Below are 14,635 nucleotides of genomic sequence, written 5' to 3'. Positions count from 1 at the left end.
TTGGGAAAAACCCTGAACTCCAGGCCAACATGAGTCACCCTGCTGTGGAATTCAGGGGACACGGTGGCCCTGCCTCAGGCAGGCCAGGAATACCAGAGCTCACAGCCTCATTTCTCCAAAAGTTCTGCTTTTGTCAAGGGCATTTCCACACATTTTAGCACCATTCCTGAATCAACTGGTGCTTCTATGCAATCTCCTGCATTTGCTGTCTTCCAAGGCCTTGCCTTTTGGTGGTTGCTCAAGGGCTCGTGTGATTCAGTGTACCCCAGAATAACAAAGGTTGGAATGGACCTCTGGAGGTCTTCTGCTCCTGTCCACTGCTCCGAGCAGACCAAACTTCCCAGGTTCCTCAGCAGGCTCTGGGCCTTGTGCTGTTGACTCCTGAACACTGCCACTGTCAGAGAGGTCACTGTCTCTTGAGCAGCTCTTCCAGGGCTGCACCGCGAGCTCTGTCACTTCTTTTCCCCAAAAGACAGCTGGTATTTCCCTTGTTGCAACTTGTGATTGTTGCCTCTTGCCCTTTTGCAGTGCACCTCTCAGGAGAGTCGGGCTCCACCCTTTCCATAACCTCCTGTAGCTGGTGGGAGACAGCACTTCCATCCCTCCTCCCCACCTTGCTCATCTCCGCCAGGTTCCACAAACCTCGTGTCCTCGGCCTCACCCCATACGTCATATGCTCCAGCCCTTACGTTCTGCCTGATCCTCTGCCAGTACCCCTGCTCCATGAGAGATCATCGCCACCTCTCGTCCCTGGTGTCCCTGGGGACACAAACTGGGGCACACCAATCCAGACGTGGCCTCTGCAGTGCCGAGGGAAGGGCAACGATCCCTCCCCTCAGCTTTCATCACACAGCTTGAGTTGCAAAGGACCTTTTGAGATGACCCACGCCAACCATGTATCCACCAAACAGGTACGCTTTCACCTGAGCAGGGCCTTGAGGCCTGGTCCCCATCCTACCAGCCAGGGGCTCTCACAGCTGAGCCTCCCAGGCCCACAAGTGGGCCACGAGGAGACGACAGTGAGGGTGCTAGCACTGGTGAGGAGCTCCCAGGGCCATGGGGTGAGGTCTGGAGGTGGACGGGACCTAAGAATCAGGATTAGGAGTGAAGGCTCCCTCTGGGCTTTGCAGTGAAAGCTGTGTTGGGACAGACTTTCTCTCCTCTTTCCAGAAGGGGCTTCTAGTCACTGGCATGAAAATGAAATGCAGAGCAGGTGGCATTCCTTGCACACACCCAGCCCTTGTGCTCTTCATGGTGCCATGGAGCCCACTCCGACCTCTTGGCTCATTGAGATCAAACCTAGAACTAGGTGGGTTTTAAAAGTGGGACGAAACAACCCGGCTGAGAATGAGGTAGAGGAGTGGGCATCCTTGACGTGTCATTATATGGACCACATGAAAACTTCCATTCAAGCCATCTGCAGACCTTACCCTGTACCCTGGGATCTGCTCACTGGTGCTGGCACCCTCACTGTCGTCTCCTGGTGGGCCACTTGTGGGCCTGGGAGGCTCAGCTGTGAGAGCCATTGCCATCTCCTGGTAGCCCCCAGGGCTTGCAGTGCAGCCCTGGAAGAGCTGCACGAGAGACAGAGAACCTGACCGTCAGCGGCAATGTTCAGAAGTCAACAGGACAAGGCCTAGAGTTTCCTGAGGAACCTGGGAAGTTTGGTCTGCTCGGAGCAGAGGCAGAGGACTTCCAGTGGTCCCTTCCAACCTTCATTATTCTGGGGTGCACTGAGTCTCATGGGCCCTGGAGCAGCCACCAAAAGGCAATGCCTTGGAAGGCAGCAGCAGTACAAGATTGCATAGAAGTACTAGTTGTTTCGGGAATGGTGCTAAACTGTGTGGAAATGCCCTTGACAAAAGCAGAACTTTTGGAGAAATGAGGCTGTGAGCTCTGGTATTCCTGGCCTGCCTGAGGCAGGGCCACCGTGTCCCCTGAATTCCACAGCAGGGTGACTCATGTTGGCCTGGAGTTCAGGGTTTTTCCCAACTCTTCCACATCACCGTGACTCCCAGGTGCTCTGGGAGACTGATGCACTGTCCCTTTGAAATCTGAAATGCATGGAATGGGCCACCCCATCCCTGACCCAGGACGAAGGGCTGTGAGCTTTTGGCTCCCTGCCCTGACCTCTCCTCAGAAGCAGGCCATCCAGGCCTTGGGCCTCTGGGATGAACTTGCTGAGCAAACAGGTCAATTCCGGTGTGGGTCTCATTCAGGGAAGGACACAGGCATCTCTGATCATCCTCGTGGCTGTCACTCCTGCCCGCAGGGGGCTTCCTTCCAGCCCACAACAGAATTTCCTTGCCGTTGAGCTTTGGCACATCCCTGGTGAGACGAGTCTCTTCTCCCATATGGGATTGTGCAGTCTTGACATTCTGCTTGAACATACTCACAGTGTCCCGTGTGTCTACGATGACCCATTGGAGAAATGTCTCTCAGGGTTAGCCTGAGTGCCTGCACTGAAAGCACTTGAGAGCTGACTTGAGGTGTCCCTCATAGCTGAATTTGACCATGACTGGTGGCCGTGCTCACCATGAAGAAGGCAAAGTGACAAAGGCAATCCATACTACGCAAACCCACTCAAAATCTCCTTGCCCACTAGCCTGAGACCTCCGAGTTGATTGGCCTTATGAAGCGGAGACGAAGATGAATCATTTTGATGTTCGGTGGTATACAGCGGGAGCACAACATTTCAGGTGAAAGAGGCAAGGGCTTAATCACCAGTGAGGTCTTTTCAAGCAGCAGCTACTAGGTGTTTAGATGCTTCATGAGCAAGGAATGTTTGTGGCCCCGCGGGGCTCTGGGACACAGCATAAAAGCCTGCGCTCCTCCAGGCTCCACATCCTGCTCTCTGGCCTCCCTTTCCTCAAGGAACGAGGTAAGCCTGAGTCCGTTCCATCTCTCCCTGTGGGCTGAACTGCTGTCATGGTGGCTACTCAGGTTGATACTTGGGCTGCCTCAGCTTGGCCCTGCAAGAGAACGGTTTAAGGGCTGTCACCTCCTTTCCCTTTTGGTGGGGCTGGCTGGGGAGAGGTGGGAACAGGGGTTTCTTTCAAAAAGAAGGGGATCAATGGGCCTCAACTGCAGGGAGGTCTGCCCACCAGAATTTGCACCTGCAGTAGATGGTCTCTAACGAAATGGCCAAGTGCATCCAGTGCTTTCTTCAATGCAGCAATGTTTGTTCTGGAGATGGGGTGTGATCTGTCTTGCCACAGGTGCTTTAAACCCACTGTGCTGGCTCCTATTCCCAAAGTGGGTCAGCCTTCCTGTGCCATGCAACTCGGAGGGCACAATGAGGGCCGTGGGAGATGTAGGCACACTGGGTGTTCAGAAACCAAAGTGTGTCCACAGAGAGAGCTGAGGAGAAGAAGGACAGACTGATACTGAGGTTCGTGCTCCCTGCCTGCTCTGTGTTTCAGGTTTGCCTCCCTCCCCGAGAGATGTCTTGCTTCAGACCCTGTCCCCCATGCCCCTGCGGCACCTCTGGCCCAACCCCACTTGCAAGCAGCTGCAGTGAGCCCTGTGTCGCCCGCTGCGCTGACTCGACGGTATTCATCGAGGCCTCTCCGGTGGTGGTGACTCTGCCGGGCCCCATCCTCACCTCTTTCCCTCAGAGCACAGCCGTGGGATCCTCTCTGTCCGCTGCTGTTGGGAGCTCCCTCAGCGCCGGGGGGTTCCCATCTCTTCTGGGGCTCCCTTGGTCTGGGGGGCTCAGGGCTGTGCCTGCCTCCCCTCCGCTGCAGTCTGAACTGCTGAAGCCGGCAGATCATCCCCTTTGGAGCAGGAAGGAAGACAGGGACCCTGCAGCAGCAGGAGCGTGGCCACGGCTTGCAGATGGGCTGCGTGTCCTCGTCCCACCTGGCAGGAGGGACCTGTGCTCACTGCTCCTCGCTGCACGGCAGGCCTCGCCCTGCCTCTTCTGACTCTGCTTTGCTCCGAGCTCCTTGAGAAAGGGCTCGTTCTCTTCTGCTTTGCTGAGCCTCCTGCTGACGGGGGAGGGTGCCGGAGTTAGGGACTGGTGTTGGTGGGCTGCGATTGCCACCAGGTAGAGCCGAATGGGAAAAGGCAAGCGCTGTGTGTGGAGCTTGTCCTTGGGAAATGGGCCATTCTCTGTGCCTCCCTGAACCCTGCCGCCATGTTTCTTGGTCTCTGTTCTGTGCCACTGCATTTCCTCCTTCTCATTAAAGACTTTGTGCAGCATAGCTGGAGACTCGTGGTGGTTTGTTCTCCTCCCCCCTCAGCTGGCCAACACCTCTGCAAGGATGTCATGGTTTAAGCCGAGCTGGCATCGAGGCAGCACGTGGTCGCTCGCTCACTCCTCCCTGCCCTGTTGGGAAAACCTGCTCTCTCCCATGACAGTGAGTCTGTCCCCATGCATGGGGCACTGCAAGTTGTGGGTGGAGCTCCCTGGCCTGATACCAGCGCACCAAACCCAAGCAAGCGGGCAAGAGAAAGACAGAAAAGCCTCAGAGAAATGGATGGAACAAGAAGCAATGGACAGGGCTGGAAAGACAAGGAATGCCACACACAGTGGTGGGCAAAGATGGGAAACGGTTGCCCAGGGAGCTTGGAGATCCTCCCTCTTGGGAGATGTCCAACATCCAGCCAGGCAAGGCCATGAAAAACATCCTCGACTTGACCCTGCTTTGAGCCCGGCTTGCACTGCATGATCTCCACCTCAGGTGGTGTGTGATTCTCTGAGCCACTGCTGGATGCCCTCATCCAGCAGCAGCCATCAAGAACACAGGAGCAGAGAGGGGACAGGGGCCAGCGCTCAGGAAAGCTGCAGAGGTGTGGTGGGCACAGGGCAGGAGAAGGGGCACGGATGTCAGTCCCTGGGCTGGGAGCACAGAAAGGAAGGAAGATCAGAGGGCATTAAACAACTGACCCAACAGCAAGGCAAGGGGATAAGGTGTAAGCATGCTGAGGAAAGCCCTGAGGGAGCCAAAAGCTTGAGGTCCACTGAGATTTGAACTCAGATCGCTGGATTCAGAGTCCAGAGTGCTCACCATTACACCATGGGACCACCTGGACAGATGCTGCCTTTCCCCTGTGGCCACCCTCGCTGAGCCATAGGCTCCTGGCTGAGCCTGGCAGTCTCTCCGTCTCCCTGGCCATCACCAAGTGCAGCCTTCCTCCAGGGCCACCGGGCACTCTCTACTCACAGGAGCTTTCAAGGGAGTGCCAGAGCTCTTTGCGCAAGCCTGGCATGCCCTCTCTTACAAGACCCAGGCTGGTAACCTGTGAGAATCTTGGTTTCGCCTAATTAGACCTGCTTATGAAGTTTCCAGCTTAACCTCTTCAACATTGAACCTCACAGAGTACCTTCGTGGTACCAGCGATCGCTCGTTCGATGCTTGCACTTGCCGTCTCTGCTGCTGCCTCCCTTCACCCCCGTGTTGGACAGCCTCTCAATCTGCCTGCCTAAGTTAGTGCCTCTCCTCTTTCTCACCTTGTAGCTCATCCGAAGCGGCCGTCAACCAGATACCCTTACTCTCGCTTGCACTCCTAGCCAAGCTCCTGCCCTTGCCGAACGAGGCGACCAAGAGAGAGGGCAGGGGATGAGGTTCAGCAGAGGCAAGAGCTGGCAGGAGGACCCAAAGCAGCTCCTTCAGCATCTCCCTCAATCACAACGTGCTCCGGCACACTCTCATACCCCCTCGTGCACGTCCCCTCTTCCTCTTCCTGTGTGCCCAGGAAGACCTCTTCTGTGGCTCCTACTTCCTGACTGCGGTCCTTCTGAAAAATGCCACCAGTGCTCGTGCAACCTGTGGTGGGATTGCGTGAGGATGTCTCTGTCCTGTCAGCAGTGTCGGAGAGAAACGCCCCAGAGCCTGCGATGTCCCTGTTGGCCTCTTACTGGTGGGCCTTTTCTCCCACCTGCCCTCTTCCCACTGGTGCTGTCCATGTTTGCTGGTGAGGAAGTGCCAGTTCAGGGAAACTTGCTGGGTTGAAATCCTGCTGGTCAATGCCACATCCTGGATTGGCACCTACACAATGTGCCACTGGGCCTGAAAGAGGGAAGGACGCATCTCAGGGGCTCTCCAGCTTCGGGAGCAGAGGGCAGAGGAGCTGGCTGATGACTAAGGAGAGGGAAAAGTTGCCCCATCTCCAAAAAAGGGGAAGAAGCACTATCTGGGGAAGCAAGGGAAGGTGAGCATAAACTGGAGCAAGTTCCGCGGAGGATCCCTAGGATAGTCGGGCCAGGGGCTCTGGCCTTGGGAGGAGAGGCTGAGGACGCAAGGCTCGCTTAGCTAGGAGAAGAAAATGCTTAGCGGGGATCGAATAGCAGCCTCCCAGTGCCTACAAGGAGGCTACGGCGATGGCTGGAGGATGAGCGCTGTGGTCAGAAATTGAAGAGGCAGTTTGTGACTGGGTACACGAACCAAAATGATCACCCTGAGGGTGCCTAAGCATGGGAGCAGAGGTGCCGAGAGGCTGTGAAATGTCTGTCCTCAAGGTATTTTATGACCCAAAAGGACAAAGCACTGATGAGGTGGTGTGAGCCTGCTTGAAGCAGGAGGATGCACTCTCTGGCTCCCTGAAATGCCTTCCACCCAGAAGGGTTGTTGGAGGGTATGTGGGGAGAGGCATGCAGAATGTGAGTTTTGTAGGGGAGAGTGGAACAGTGAGCACAGGTATGCCCCTTTCTCCTTCTAGAGGAGCTGGGGCTGCAGCAAGAGCTGGTCAGCAGGCTGAGCAGAGCCCCCAGAGGAGCAAGAAGCCTCCAGTGAGGAGGCCACCCAGAGAGAAGAGCCTGCGCCACTCTGCTCCCCCAGCCCCTCAGCTGGGACCTCCCACAGCCCTGCCTGATGCTCCCTGGCACTGCCAGCACTCACGCCTCCTTCCCTTTGTCCTTCCTGTGCCCTCACCCGGGCAGGAAAATTGCCTCCCTGCAAAGTTCACCTCCTTTGGGCCTGGGGTGGGTAGCTCAAGGGCCTTGCCTTGCCCTTCTCCCCACAGCTCCTGCCCATAACCCTGGCTGGGGACTTTCTCTTTCACCACCCCAGCTGGCTCTGCAGGCACCGAAGGAAACCCCGGAGCGAGGGGGCAGCCTTGTTGCTTGGCAGGGCGGAGAGGAGCTGCTCTCCAGTGAGCTCAGGAGGGCTGCAACCCTGCCCAGAAATCCAGCTCCCAGGAGGCTGCGGGACTGTAGCCGGTGTAAAAGTCAGTTCTTTGCTGGCCGAGGAGGGAGACAAGGACGCTTAGCAGAGAATTACCAGGGGAATGAATTCTCCTATTTCACCTGTGCACGTAGCAGTGCGCCAACCCCAGCATGGAGGACCCCGATATAGAGGAAAGCAGGGTTTAGGTTTGTTTACAAACAGTTGTGTCGACCAGTCAAATTACTGATGTTAAGGGGTGGGCTAATCAGGTTGACCCTGAGGTAAAAGCTCTTAGTGCTAGGCAGTGTTCGTTCCTCTAAGCAAGTTGTATAGCAGTTAACGCCTTGCCTTTCACAGCGGCTGCGAGGGCCTTGCCCTGCCCGTGCTGTGCTGCGCTGCACTCCCTCCCAGCTCCTGGCTTGTCCTCCCTCCTGGCGCAGCCCTGCCCTTGCTGCTTCCCAACAGCCGAGGGCTGCCCCCGCCACCATGCAGGGTGCCAAAGAGCCAGAGAAACCCCTCCTCTCCGTGCCTGGCGCCATTCCTGTCCTGCCCAACACTGCTGGGGGGGAGGTGGTTCCCAGTCGCCCCAGGGCAGGGCTGGCCCATCCGGACTGGGTGGTGGCCAGTCTTAAATGCTGCCAGGTGTCCCAGGAAGGCTCTGGGCAGCCTGAGCTGGTACAGCCTCTTGGTGAGGGTGAGGGACGAGGTGGCAGTGCTGAGGCCTGCATTTTGGGGCTTGTGTTTGCTGGTTCCCTGCCCCATCCACAGGCCAGAGCATGCAGCAAACAGGCAGAGGAGACAAAAGCAAAAGCAAAATGGGGAGGGCTGGGACGTGGGTGGAGATGTGAGCATGGGGAGTGTGGCCCCAGCCTGCCTGCTGCAGGGGCTGTTGCTCAGGGGAAAGTATTTCACTGCAGATCAAGAGGTCCCTGGCTCAGCTCCAGGTGCCTCGGGGAGGGAGGAGGACAAGGGCTGTAGGCAAGGGGATTTTACTGTCTCCCTGGGCACCAGGTACAGTGTGGAGCTGAGTCCCATGGCTGCAGCGTGCTCAACTGCAGGGAGCCCAAAAGGGGAGCGTGCCCCGTAGTTGGCAGGATTCGACCCTGCGCGGGGAAACCCCAATGGATTTCTAGTCCATCGCCTTCACCACTCGGCCACAACTACCTGCTCCAGCCCTCTCTGCCCTGCTAATCAGGGTAGCATGAGGAGCGGCTTGAGAAAGTGTGTGTGCGGGGGGCTGGAGGGAGGAGGCCCGCCTGTCTGTGAAGTGGAGGAGCCGGAGGCCGGCCAGGCTCTGATCTGGAGGAGCAGGAGGCAGCACTGCACGCAGGTGCGTTAGTGGAATAGTGGCGAGCATAGCTGCCTTCCAAGCAGTTGACCCGGCTTCGATTCCTGGCCAATGCAGACAGACGTCTCTTCAGCCTGGCTCCAGGGTTTCTTCCACCTTCTGCTGGCAGCCTTTCCTGCTCAAAAAATGTCCAGCTTTCCCCTGGGGTTTCAAGCCACTGCCCTTGTCTCCCTGCAGCCTTGAAACCCACTGAGACTGCCTGTTGGGAGGCCTCCAGGCTTGACTCTTCACTGCAGTGCTGGCACAGGAGCCAGGAGAGAGGCTTTTTAGGCCTGGCACAGAGCTGCTGCTGCTGCTGCTGCTGCTGCTGCTGCTGCTGCTGCTGCTGCTGCTGGTTGCACCTGGCAAGAAAAGCATGCTGCCATGGCAGGGTACAGATGCTTGGCAGGCAACCCTGCTGCTCACTGTAAAAGCCATGCTCGCAGGCCCACAGCAGCCCTGGTTCCACGCAGCCTCTGGCAACACTTCCATGTCCCCCAGCCCGTGCATCTCTGCCTGCTCCCACACCTGTAAGGGGGGAAACCCTCAGCCCTGCTGCTGGGTCCCACAAGAACAGCCCAGGTCTTGTAAGCTCCATTGTGCAACCCTGGATGGATGTGATCAGAGCAGCACAGAGGCAGGGTGCTGTCCCGGTAACCCTGGGTGAGAGGCAACAGCCTCTACTCTGGTCCTCCATTCCCTGCCATGATACATCTGCTTGTGCTAGGCAGGCTCTCTCTGCATCCGTGGTTCTCCCCAGTTTCTCTCCCAGGGATCCTAGATGAGGGTGCTGGTGAGAAATGCTGATACAGCGTCAGCTGCTTGGGGCCCTGGAGGACACTCCGCTGAGACCAGTGTATTCTTCCTGCTGAGGTGGCTCCAGGCTGGGCTCCTCACTGTGGTGTTGGTACAGGAGCCAGAGGAGAAGGATTTTTGGTCTGGCCCAGAGCTGGACCTGCTGTTGCTGCTGCTGCTGCTGGTTGCACCTGGCAAGTAAAGCATGCTGCTGTGGCAGGGTAAAGATGAACATTGAGAATGCCTAAGTGGGGCCCAAGGCATACACAGTGCTTCATGAGGCCAGGTATGCAATTTGGGGATACAGTGGCAGGATGCTTGTTCTTTATATAAGGCTCAAAGTCACACTGGAGTGAATTTGCTTTCTATCCTCCTCTGTCTTTTCCATCTCTCCAGTGCTGGCTGGTCAAACTTGGGGTTTCGTCCCCTTCAGAGCAGATGCTGGTATGTACAATGCCTGTGTTCAGAGCACAGCGTTATCTTCTCTATAGCACTCTTTCCTGAAAACAGACTCTGGTACACACTGTAACTTGGTTTGAAATACTCTGTTTAACAATCAAGCCTGCATGTCTCAGAGACCCTATGCCCCCAGACCATGTGCCGGGCCGCTGACCTATCTTGTCCAGGCTCTGGCATTGCAGAGACATCCTGAAGTTTACTGGAACTGGATGTAACGATGTTCCTGGTAACTGAGCACTGAGACACCCTCATTTCTCTTGCAGCTTATGGCCTGTGGGCCAAGGGAAACACGAGGAGCCTCTCACAAGTAGACTCTTTACCTCAAGGGGGCAAAGCTTCTCAAGTCTCTGATTCCAGGGTTGCTTAAAGAAAAGAGCAATGATGTTCTTTGCTGTGCTGACAGTCAAAAACCAGGCTGGGCAGTGGGCTTGTATGGAGGGTTGGATTGGCACAGTATTTAGAGACTCCCACTCTGTCATCAGCAATGCTACAAGAAGGTGGAGTTACAAAGAAGGGGATTGTGATTGCTCTGTTCCCTACTGAAATGCCCACCCTAATCCCATCTTGCAGTCACATTGCCTATGTCCAGACCTGAAAACCAGCACTTTCCTCCTTTCCACTCCATACCCATCCCCTGGAGTTTATTCCCACAACACCAATGAAAGAGAGAAGTGCCATGGCTGGTTTTCATACAAAGTTTATGAACAACAGTTGAGAGGACCTATCAAAAGGTCTGTATTAACATTCACATCTGACCAACTGGGACACTAGTCTTTGACTTCCCTCACAGTAAAAACAGTTACTCTGTGAGGCATTTTGTGTATTTCTGCCTCTGCCCATTGCTTCTTGCCCATTCAGTGGGCACCTCTGCAACAGGATGGCTCTTTCTTCTTTAGTCTGCCTGTCCACCCTCCCGCCCCAGGTGCATGGGTAAGGTGCCCCCTCAGCCTTCCTTTCCCCAGGCTAACCAACCCCAGCTCTCCCAGCCTGTACTTGTATGACAGATGAACCAAGTCCTTAATCACATCAATGTCCTTTCAGCAGCCCTGGAAGAGCCCCTAGCTGTGCAGAGATGTGAAAAAGCCACACGGTGACACCAGTGGAGCCCCTATAAGGGCATCTGGCATGCAGATGTTCAGGTCTTCTGCGGAGGAAGGAAACTGCGCTGAAGGCTTTGCACTTGCTGCCGGGAGAAGATTCGACCAACAGTGGAAGCACAGGCAAAAGCATTGTCAGGGGAAGACATGCACCAGCCCAAGGTTCGTGCACCATCCCCAAAGTTCATGCACCTCGAGCAGCAATGACTGCTGAGAGGTTTTGGTGGTGCAGCGTTGAGGAGAGAAATGCATCATCAGCAAGACTAAACGGCGACACTGGATATTCCTTTGTGCTTGGCTGCATGCTTGCATGTAGGAGGCCTTGCTTTACTGCTGAGCAGCTTAGGTGCTTTTTGCCTCCAAAACACCTGTGAGTAGCAAGGTGCATCAGCAAAAGGAAAGGAGGCATAAACCTCACTTCCAAATGCCAGGACTCTCGCTGAGATTAAGGCTCAGAAAGGCAACTTCTCCCTGCCTGTTTCTGAAGGCGCCCTCCACAACTCCGCTGAGCACACATGTCCATTTTTTCCTGCCACCTCAGGAAGTGTTGTCATCTCAGCCCAGTTCATAAGCCTGCTTCTGTCCTCTGCCAGGGCAGGCAGTGGAAAGTCGCTGCTTCCTGAGCAAGACCCTCTGGGTACACTGGCAGAAGAAATGACAGCAGCTCTTGAATGCTTTCAGTGGTGGGACTCAAGGCTGACCATGAGAGATATCACAGGGCTGTGATCACCAGGTTACAGACACATGCTCCTTTTATCTGAGGCTTTTTGATCTTTCTCTTGCCTGCTTGCTTATTTTTGGTGATGGTATTAGTTCAGGGAGCTCAACCCTCAACTGGCGGTAAGCTCAGGACAAAGGCCAATGCTCTTCCTGCAGAGTATGTGGCTAACTGAGGGAGGAGGAGAACAAACCACCACGAGTCTCCAGCTGTGCTGCACAAAGTCTTTAATGAGAAGGAGGAAATGTAGTGGCACAGAACAGAGACCAAGAAACACGGTGGCAGGGTTCAGGGAGGCACAGAGAATGGCCCATTTCCCAAGGACAAGCTCCACACACAGCGCTTGCCTGTTCCCATTCGGCTCTACCTCGTGACAATCGCAGCCCACCAACACCACTCCCTAACTCTGGCACCCTCCCCCGTCAGCAGGAGGTTCAGCAAAGCAGAAGAGAACGAGCCCTTTCTCAAGGAGCTCAGAGCAAAGCAGAGGCAGAGGAGGCAGGGTGAGGCCTGCTGTGCAGCGAGGAGCAGTGAGCACAGGTCCCTCCTGCCAGGTGGGACGAGGACAGCCAGCCCGTCTGCAAGCCGTGGCCATGCTCCTGCTGCTGCAGGGTCCCTGTCTTCCTTCCCGCTCCAAAAGGAATGATCTGCCAGCTTCAGCAGCCCTTAAACCGTTCTGTTGCAGGGCCAAGCTGAGGCAGCCCAAGTATCAACCTGAGTAGCCACCATGACAGCAGTTCAGCCCACAGGGAGAGATGGAGTGGACTCAGACTTACCTTGTTCCTCGAGGAAAGGAAGGCCAGAGAGGAGGATGCAGAGCCTGGAGGAGTGCAGGCTTTTATGCTGTGTCCCAGAGCCCTGAGGGAGCCACAAACATTCCTTGCTCATGAAGCATCTAAACACCTAGTAGTTGCTGCTTGGTCAAGCCTCACTGGTGATTAAGCCCTTGCCTCTTTCACCTGTAATGTGTTGCTCCCACTGCATATCATCTAACAGCAATAGAATTAATTTGTGTCCAGGCCTGCTAAGACCAATTGGCTCAGAGGTCTCAGGCTAGCTGTGCAGAGATTTTAAGCACCTTTCCATCACACAGATCACGTTCATTACATCGCCTTCTTCACAGTGAGCTTGGCAACCAGTCACGGTCAAATTCAGCTTTGAGGGACACCTCAAGTCAGCTCTGAAGTGCTTTCACTGAATAGCCTCAGGCTAGCCCTGGGAGACATCTCTCTCCCAGTGGGTCATTGTAGGCTCAGAGGAGATGCTGGGAGAAGACGTCTCCAAGGATGTGGTAAAGCTCAATGACAAGGAAGGACTGCTGTGGGCTGGAGGGAAGCCCCTTGTGGGCAGGAGTGAGGGCCATGAGGACCTTGCTTACTCTTATCAGCCTCTGCAATAGCAATAGCCTGTTTTTTCTACCCTTGAGCGCACGGAACGAAGTCAGATTCATAATGAGAAAAGTAGACCAGAGGGTCAGGCAGGTCTCTTTCAAGTGACTTCTCCATGGGATCTCCACAGTCATGTCTCCTAATGCCTTGACAAGACCCTCACGCTTTTTTCAACAAGGGGTCTGGGCTTGGCTTGGGAATTGGAGAAACTGTTGCAAACAAGGAAATCAATGCGAAGGAGGTGATCAAAGAGATGCCCGCGTCCTTCCCTGAATGAGACCCACACCGGAATTGACCTGTTTGCTCAGCAAGTTCATCCCAGAGGCCCAAGGCCTGGATGGCCTGCTTCTGAGGAGAGGTCAGGGCAGGGAGCCAAAAGCTCACAGCCCTTCGTCCTGGGTCAGGGATGGGGTGGCCCATTCCATGCATTTCAGATTTCAAAGGGACAGTGCATCAGTCTCCCAGAGCACCTGGGAGTCACGGTGATGTGGAAGAGTTGGGAAAAACCCTGAACTCCAGGCCAACATGAGTCACCCTGCTGTGGAATTCAGGGGACACGGTGGCCCTGCCTCAGGCAGGCCAGGAATACCAGAGCTCACAGCCCCAAAGTTCTGCTTTTGTCAAGGGCATTTCCACACATTTTAGCACCATTCCTGAATCAACTGGTGCTTCTATGCAATCTTGTGCTGCTGTTGCCTTCCAAGGCCTTGCCTTTTGGTGGTTGCTCAAGGGCCCATGAGACTCAGTGCACCCCAGAATAATGAAGGTTGGAATGGACCGCTGGAAGTCCTCTGCTCCTGCTCCAAGCAGACCAAACTTCCCAGGTTCCTCAGCAGGCTCTGGGCCTTGTGCTGTTGACTCCTGAACGCTGCCACTGTCAGAGAGGTCACTGTCTCTTGAGCAGCTCTTCCAGGGCTGCACCGCGAGCTCTGTCACTTCTTTTCCCCAAAAGACAGCTGGTATTTCCCTTGTTGCAACTTGTGATTGTTGCCTCTTGCCCTTTTGCAGTGCACCTCTCAGGAGAGTCGGGCTCCATCCTTTCCATAACCTCCTGTAGCTGGAGCACTGTAACAAGGAAGAGCACTGGCTTCTGTCCTGAGCTTACCGCCACCTGTGGATAGAGCTCCCTGAAGTTAGAGCAGAGCACCAAAAAGCCTCAGAGTCCAGTCTGTAACCTGGTGATCACGGCCCTGTGGGCCAGTTGCCAAATTGTTCATTCTGAATGTTAATACAGACCTTTTGAATTAACTTTTCAGTCCTCTCAATTGTTGTTCACAAAATCATATGAAAACCAGCCATGGCACTTTCATTGGTGTTGTGGGAATAAACTCCAGGGATGGGTATGGAGTGGAAAGGAGGAAAGTGCTGGTTTTCAGGTCTGGACATAGGCAATGTGACTGCAAGATGGGATTAGGGTGGGCATTTCAGTAGGGAACAGAGCAATCACAATCCCCTTCTTTGTAACTCCACCTTCTTGTAGCATTGCTGATGACAGAGTGGGAGTCTCTAAATACTGTGCCAATCCAACCCTCCATACAAGCCCACTGCCCAGCCTGGTTTTTGACTGTCAGCACAGCAAAGAACATCATTGCTCTTTTCTTTAAGCAACCCTGGAATCAGAGACTTGAGAAGCTTTGCCCCCTTGAGGTAAAGAGTCTACTTGTGAGAGGCTCCTCGTGTTTCCCTTGGCCCACAGGCCATAAGCTGCAAGAGAAATGAGGGTGTCTCAGTGCTCAGTTACC

General features: G+C 55.0%; 2 non-coding genes across 2 annotated transcripts; both read right to left on the bottom strand.

Moving 5' to 3' along the window:
• Positions 1-4,958: 4,958 nt before the first annotated feature.
• On the bottom strand, positions 4,959-5,029 carry TRNAQ-CUG (transfer RNA glutamine (anticodon CUG)). The gene has a single exon. It is a non-coding gene; the product is annotated as a tRNA-Gln (tRNA).
• A 3,162-nt stretch (positions 5,030-8,191) lies between these two features.
• Positions 8,192-8,273, bottom strand: TRNAS-AGA (transfer RNA serine (anticodon AGA)). The gene has a single exon. It is a non-coding gene; the product is annotated as a tRNA-Ser (tRNA).
• Positions 8,274-14,635: the final 6,362 nt, after the last annotated feature.

This window comes from Gymnogyps californianus, unplaced genomic scaffold (assembly GCF_018139145.2).
Source record: "Gymnogyps californianus isolate 813 unplaced genomic scaffold, ASM1813914v2 HiC_scaffold_87, whole genome shotgun sequence".
NCBI lineage: Eukaryota > Metazoa > Chordata > Aves > Accipitriformes > Cathartidae > Gymnogyps > Gymnogyps californianus.
This window is presented reverse-complemented; position numbering and strand designations above follow the sequence as displayed.